General features: G+C 40.3%; 1 non-coding gene across 1 annotated transcript; it reads right to left on the bottom strand.

Annotated features, from left to right (window-relative positions):
- Positions 1 to 206: 206 nt before the first annotated feature.
- On the bottom strand, positions 207 to 313 carry LOC122490647. The gene has a single exon (XR_006299191.1). It is a non-coding gene; the product is annotated as a U6 spliceosomal RNA (small nuclear RNA).
- Positions 314 to 7,885: the final 7,572 nt, after the last annotated feature.

The following is a 7,885-nucleotide window of genomic DNA, read 5'->3' on the forward strand; positions in this document are numbered from 1 at the left end:
AAAATTATTTTTTATTATTTATTCATTTTTATGGAGATTTTTTTTCTTTATTGAAAAACTTAAGACTTGGGCACATCAAATAAAACCAGTTTCTGGGGGAGAAAAATCAAAACCCACAACAGAAAAAAAAAAAAGTTAACACTGTCTGAGTCACAGCAGAACCCAGAGGATATATTCTTTTAATTGAAAAATTCTAGGTGCTTCCTAAAAATATGGAATGCTTCATGAATTTGCATGTCTTCCTTATGCCGAGGTGATGCTCATCTTCTTTGTGTTGTTCCAATGTTAATATATGTGCCACCAAAGCGAGCACCCGTTACTCTTTTTTACCAGTGAATTCACAGGTGGTGAAAAAAACATTTTGACATGGGAAGCTCAGGTTTTATTTTCAAAGCACCCACCTGGCTGCTTCCACTGCAACAGGCAGGATGGATGTATAGTCTCAGGTCCTTTGCCATTGTTGGTAGAAAAAGTGGTCAAATGCTGTGCAAAGAGGAAATGCTAATGAACACAGATTCACTCCTCTGGTTGACAGTTCCTTTGACTCTGGCCCCAGAGAGGCCATACTGTTTTCTGATGACAGATGGCGCACTTCACCAAAAGATCATCACCACAACCTGACGGTTGGGCGGGAGGCTTACCACTTTATTCCTTCATTTTAATGGGCTGCAGATGTTCAGTATATATGAATGTGGAATGCATGAATATCCAAAAAGTGATTATCAAGGTATCGCATTCCTTTGGATGATAAACTTCGTTCAGCACTGAAAGAAGAAAAAGGGTAAAAAGAAGAAGGGTGAGAGTGGGGGAGGGGAGAGAAATCTTGAAAAAACTTCCAATGTTTCAAGAAATGTTTGCATTCTCTTGTGGGCCACCTGTAAACTAATTTAAAAATTTGGGTTGCAAATTAGTGCGCCAACGAGGTAGGCTTAGGTTTGATTCTGCAGGTAGAAGGAATTGGGTTTTTAAGACCCCTAAGCCACAGCATTGAGCTTGTATGTACCAGACCAAATTCTTGCAGACTTTCAAAGGTATAAATGCTATTCTTAGTTAGAAAAAAAAAAAAACTGAAGGATTTCAAATAGAAATTAAAAACTTAGGATTTAATAAACTATGGTTCAAATGTAACACACAACTCCCAGAAAGCAAGGCACAAGTATTTGGTCCCCTGGTTTGAACTGATGGTATCACAGGATGCATCTTTTTATACCTTTCAAATAATGAATATCTTTGTGTTCATGAAATAGAAGGCGTTGGAATTTTCCTTGGCCTCCTAGCCGAGTTGGCTGCCCCTGTGTTAACCTCCCAGGTATGGTCAACTGTCTAGCTTATGTACCAGTGTCCCCGTTTTATGCTTGAATTCCTCCAAAGATGGAGAACTCACTGTCTCTCATGATGACCCACCTTGGACAGTACTTCTTATTAAACCGTTCTACTTATGTTAAAATTAAATTTGCTTACCCGAAGTTCTTTTTTTTCTAATCCATCAACAAAACAATAATTCAAGAAGCATTTCGTAGTATCTGCTACATGTCAGGCCCTGTTAGTCCTTGGGAATAAAAAGATGAGAAAATTACATATGGTTTAGCTGATCTTGTGGGACTTATAATCCAACTGGATGGATCTCTCCATTTTTTCCATCCTAATTCTTCTAGAAAATAGGTCATACTCCTGTGGACAACAGTGGTACTCTACTGTAGGTACGTCAGCATCTCAGTAGAGAAAGGGGCTATAACCTGAAGGGGTCCCTAAGTGACTCTGTTTACCACCACAGCCCTGTTTAAGAGTCATTGCTCTAATGCCTTTATATTCCTCCAGAAGTCCAATCTTACTCCAGCAGGATGTCAGATCAAATATCTGAAGAAAACTGTCATATTTCTTTCTTCCCTCCATAATCATTTCTTCCAGTTAAACATGCCACATAATTCAAACTATGATTATTTTATTCTGAAGAAAAGATGGCCTCAAAAAAAGCTGTTGAGAGCAGCTCTAAAGGCAGAAGAAATCTGTGAGAAGTGAACCTGAATCCATCAGGCCAAAGCAACAGCCAAGGAAGAAGAGAGGTGACCAGCAGGGAGAAGCCTGAGCTTTGTGTGATGCCCTGTAGATGTGGTCTTTCCAGAAGAACATCGTCCACAGTGACCAACCAAAAGTGTGGGGGGCACGGAGAAGAAAAGGCAAGTGGATGCACTTAGTTCCCCATCTTCTTGTCTTCTTTCGTTCTGAGGCACAACAGATTGTTCCTTGATGGGGGTTAGAAACCAGGTAGAAGAAAGCATATTCTGTACCGTGAGCAACTTAAGATTTAGAGACAGCTACAGAGAAGCAGGGAAAGACAGAGAGAGAGGGGGGAAAGAGGAAGAAGAAGAAGAAGAAAAGACAAGCTAAGATAAAAATCATTCCCACTTATATAGCTGGAATGTTTATAATGTAAAGAGACAGCTGCATTAAAGGATTAGGCCCCACTGCCCTGATTAACATCATTTGATCTTTTGCTATTGAAAAGACCTGTGTATTTTCAAAGGCAGTGGGTTTCTTAAATAAAACCAGGAGTCTGGGTTAGCAGAAAGCTGTTAAAAAACAACGCACTTTTAGTTTAGTAATCTTTTTGTCCTACCTGCTTCATAATCTTCAGTTTCCTTCTTTGTGTTCTTGGGGGAGGGGGCTGCACCTAAATCTGAAAATTGGGGCTCCAGGAAATACGATATGACAAAAATAAGCATGAAAAGTCATGATGACCTAAATCGGTCAAATCAGATTTTTTCCCATGAATATCATCCTGGGGAGCTTCTTTTTCTGTTTTGTTCTGAATTTATTTTTTTTTATCCTTTACTCTCCATTGCCAACCATCACCACACAATTTCAGTGAGAGAGATTAGCACATCATTATACCATACCATTTTCATGTTTTACTTTCTATATTATTAATCTGCTTTTCTTTCTTCCTCCCTCCCTCCCTCCTTTCCTTCCTTCCTTCCTTCCTTCCTTCCTTCCTTCCTTAAAAGTGAGATCGGAACTCTTAACTGAATTAGATAGAAATTGATTGTGAGGAAGTCAAAATTTTCCATTAGCCAACTTGTGGGAGGAATCAGAGCATCTCCACATCCATACTGTCATCCCAGGGTGGCCGGGCAAAGAGGTGGGAGGGCCTCTGGTCATTTGAGAGGACCAAGCAGTCGTCATAACTAGTTCAGTCTCTGTGGCCCATTCAGCTCTTGGCATAGTTGCCAAGCCAGCCAACAAAGGAGCATTGTAATCCTGACAGTTTCCCAGCATTGACTGGACAGGCACAGACCACCAACCAGCTCCCTTCACTCCTACTGTTCACAAGTGAGACCATGAATGGAAAAAAAAAGTCAGTGGCAAAAATCCCACATCCTGCTAAGTTGCTGTGCAGATGCTTTTCTAGCAAGTGGGTCTTCCTCCAGGCTGGTGATGCTCATACCTGTTTCCTTTTTCTTTTTTGTTTGTTTGTGTTTAAGTATATTTAGCTGAAATGGTGATAACATAATTCTCACTGATGCCTACCAAAAAAATTAGGTTCGACTTTTGATAAATGAGCATATGGCACGCAGTAGTATGGAAAATGGGAAGTGTAACAAAAATAAAATGTCATAAATGTAAAGAAGATAAATTGAGGTAGGCTGCTGCTGAGTTAAGAAACTAGTGGTACAAGCCACTGTGAATTTAAGCAGTTGAATTTGGAGATAGAAGAATATGGTTTTCACGTATAAAGTGGAATCATTTTAACTCAATTTTGAATTTTGAATATGTGCCCCAAAGTCTGCCCTTTCTGTAGACCTAGCCAAGGACGTCTCCAACTCTGGTTTTAAAAATAGCAATTAGTGAAATAAAATTTTTTAGAACCGTGTAAATTCAAGAGATATATATCATGTATTTATTACTGATTAAAGGTCAGGAAGTATTTTTAACAATTAGATAAAATGATCTTTTAATATGTTTCAATGGTCAATGTGGCATAATTTTATCTGTTTAAATTGCCTTTTTAAAAATAAGTACAGGTTCCAGTCACGGGATGCCATATTTACGTACCAGTTTTCAAATATTCAAACAAATGACAGTGTGCTCCATGCTGACGGTGGAGGTAGAAGGAGAATATGGTGTGTAAATTGGATCCACAGGTTTAGACAGCAATTTAGCAGAATCTTAGTAGTACTCTGTCCCTTTGACTCAGTTGTCCTACTTCTTAAAATATATTTATGTGTTTATATATTACATACGTATGTGAAAAATATTATACTGAAGGCAAAATAAGGCAAATACAGTATTATTCATCAAGGAGAAAATAAAAGCAAAAACAGAAAGAAACAAAGCCCCCAAACAAAATGAAAATAGAGTTACCTTGTTAATCCTAAATAAATCTACATGATAGGATACTATGTAGCTATTAAAAATTGATGTATCCGGGGGCACCTGGGTGGGTCCCTTGGTTCAGCGGCTAAGTGTCCAACTCTTGATTTTAGGTCAGGTCATGAATTCATGGTTCGTGGAATAGAGCCCTGCGTGAGGGTCCATGCTGACAGCAAGGAGCCTGCTTGGGTTTCTCTCTTCTTTCTCTGCCTCTCCCCTGCTTGGGCATGCTCTTTCTTTCTCTTTCTCTCTCTCTTTCTCACACTCAAAAATAAATAAGTAAACTTAAAAAAAATAAAATTGATGTACCCAAAGATTCTTAATAGTATGGGAGAATGCTTATAAACGTTAGGAGAAAAGAGAAGCTGTCATTGAGTGACTGGTTATGGTTTTAGCATAGAAAAGTGCAATAAACACTAATGATCGTTGTCTTGTTGGTGGGGTTATGGTTGATTTTTCAATGTACATTTCCACATTTTCAAAATTATTGACAAAGAGCATATGCCATATTTTGGAATCATTAAAAAGTTTATTTTTTAAAAAATTTCTTCTGTTGTAAAAAGACTAATAAAAACCTCTAAATATCCATCTAAGGGTTATTTTACTTAAAAACAATATAAATGAATCAATACCTTGACGTGTTACCAGGAAGTCCTGCTGAGACTATTTTTGGTGCTGATTAGATTGACTTTCACTTCCTTTATTTTCTTCTTGAAACCTCCCCCCCACCCCGTAAAAATATACAGCAGGTTAAGCAACATAACCTGGGGTTATTCTTCTCCTATTACCCCAGTATTGCCTCTGGGCTTGTTTGAGATGGCTTATCATGGGGAGAATGTGGAGTCCTGAACTCTGATCAAAAATCCAGCATGCTGGAACCTGTGCGCTAGGAAATAACTGCCTTCATGGACAGCTAAGCTGCAAGATACCCCTCACGGAAAGTCTAACCGAATGTCACAGGTTTGAAAACTGGTGATGATCAGAGTTCTTTTGCTTGTATAGCCCAGCATTTTTTCAATTTTGTTTCATAGGTAATATTCAAGTCTTACTCATAAAACTCCAGGTACTGGGCCTCTCGATACAATCACTCATTCAACTAGCAAATTTCAAACACCTTTTGTGTTCTATGAAGCTATGTAGCCTCGTTGTTAAGAGCCTAAGCTTTGGAGTCAGACCCAGTTTGGTAGCACTAGCCTCAGACCCAGGCAGGAGGTGGAATAGTACGTGGGGGGTCCGTACCAGGCTCCACGTCCCTGTTCTGACTGCTGGGGTTGGGATTGAGGAGTATGCACGGTCAAGGGGCGCATTCCTGTAGAACCTGTGCTCTTTGTGGCCACCCTGCCTTTTAGGCCATCATCCAGGTTCCAGGGACCCTAGAATTTTCTGCCTCAGGGCCCAAGCCTAATTCCAGTCTGCTCAGGCCTCTTCCCAGGTCCTTTTCTCTGAAAGTGCATTATATCACTAGGGGATCACTCTCAGGCTCAGAGAGGGGCAAAGGACAGACATTTGGGGGGGGATGTGGAAGGAGTTTGGCTGCACAGACTGGCACAGAGTCATTGTGAAAATGGAAACTATTTAACACGGTGCCTACCATGCAGTGGATGCTTGACAAATGTTATTTTTGACAAATCCCTTAGTATCTTATTACGTGATATTTTCTGCTTTGAGAGAGAGAGAGAGAGAAAGAAAATAATCATGAGAATAAAGCTTCTATAGGGGGACACTATTTATTTTATTATTATTTTTTAATGTTTATTTATTTTTGAAAGAGAGAGAGAGCAAGCAGGGGAGGGAAAGAGAGAGAGAGACACACACACAGAATCTGAAGCAGGCTTCAGGCTCTGGGTTGTCAGCACAGACCCTGACTTGGGGCTTGAACCCACGAACCATGAGATCATGTCCTGAGCCAAAGTTGGATGCTTAACCGACTGAGCCACCTAGGCGTCCCTAGGGGGACACTATTTTAATTTTTGGTATCCAAAATGGAATCTTTTTTTCAGTAACTTGGCTATTGTGCTGGCCCAATTCCAATACTCTATATTCAAGCTAATTACATTCCTCCCCCACTGGATAAATTATCCTTTACTTCCCCCATAAAAACCATCATGTTATACTTGTGAAACAAGATAGCTTCTGTGTCCTACCACACAGGCAAAAAATGGTTGCATTTCAATACATACTGTACTTCTCTGTGTGACTAATCTGAGGGCTGCATTGGGATATATTACAGTGATATGTGAGTTTAATTTAGTGATGCATCTGAATAATGATAAATTCCCATTTAAGTGGAGCATTGTAGGGTCTCCTGGGTGGCTCAGTCGGTTAAGCGTCCGACTTCGGCTCAGGTCATGATCTCATGGTTTGTGAGTTCGAGCCCCGCATCAGGCTCTGTGCTGACAGCTCAGAGCCTGGAACCTGCTTCAGATTCTGTCTCCTTCTCTCTCTGCCCCTCCCCAACTTGTGCTTTGCCTATGTCTCTCAAAAAATAAATAAATAAATGTAAAAAAAAATTAAAAAATAATAAATAAATGGAGCATTGTCACAAGATACCTTCTCCTAGTGACTTAATATGAAACACTTTTTGAAAGCATTATTTGGGTTGAGACTAAGCAGATGTAAGCTATTGAGTCCACCTCTAAGTCACTGCATTTGTAAGCAAGTCATTTATTCATCTATTTGACTTTTTTAATGCCAGAGGCCTCAGCAGTCATGAAATGGCTTACCAGGTGTTCTACTTTTATCCTGAATAATTCAGAGAGGTGATTTAAAAAAAATTAATGTTTATTTATTTTTGAGATGGAGACAGACAGAGTGCGAGTGGGAGAGGGGCAGAGAGGGAGGGAGACACAGAATCTGAAGCAGGCTCCAAGCTCTGAGCTGTCAGCACCGAGCCCGATGGGGGCTTGAACCCACAGACTGCGAGATCATGACCTGAGCTGAAGTTGGATGCTTAACTGACTGAGCCATCCAGGCACCCCATCAGAGAGGTGATTTTAAGATAAAACTGGAGAGAAAACTGGTAAAACTAGAGAGAAAAATATTGGAGATCGTTAAGAATCACTGTCCTCTTTCTCTCCTTTCCCCTGAGTTTAGTACCACCTAGGTTTACAATCCTCTCCTAGTGTTTGATTTAGGAAGGAGAGCTTCATCTCCTGAGACCACAGAGCATGAAGCGGGTGGGGGGTGGCTATGTCACACTGGCCAGTGTTCATGAGGAACGAGCAGTGTAGGACTCACGGCTGAGAACACAGCAGGCTCTTCTTTGAGAAAGGTCCCAAGAAAGGTCGTCCCTCAATCTAAACTATTCTAAATACAGGTGTCCCCCACGATCCGGAAGGCTGCAGTATGCCACTTTGCTTTAGCAAAAGACCTACTTTAGTACCTGCTTTCGATAACCAAAAGAAGTCTGAAGAGGGTTTCAGTGTTTAGGGAAAAAAGTGAAAAGCAAAAATAGCCTTCAGCATTTGTTTTGTATCAGGTTGTTACAAAGCAGCACACAGCTCAGCAGGGAGAG

Source organism: Prionailurus bengalensis, chromosome B2, assembly GCF_016509475.1.
Source record: "Prionailurus bengalensis isolate Pbe53 chromosome B2, Fcat_Pben_1.1_paternal_pri, whole genome shotgun sequence".
NCBI classification, from domain to species: Eukaryota; Metazoa; Chordata; class Mammalia; order Carnivora; family Felidae; genus Prionailurus; species Prionailurus bengalensis.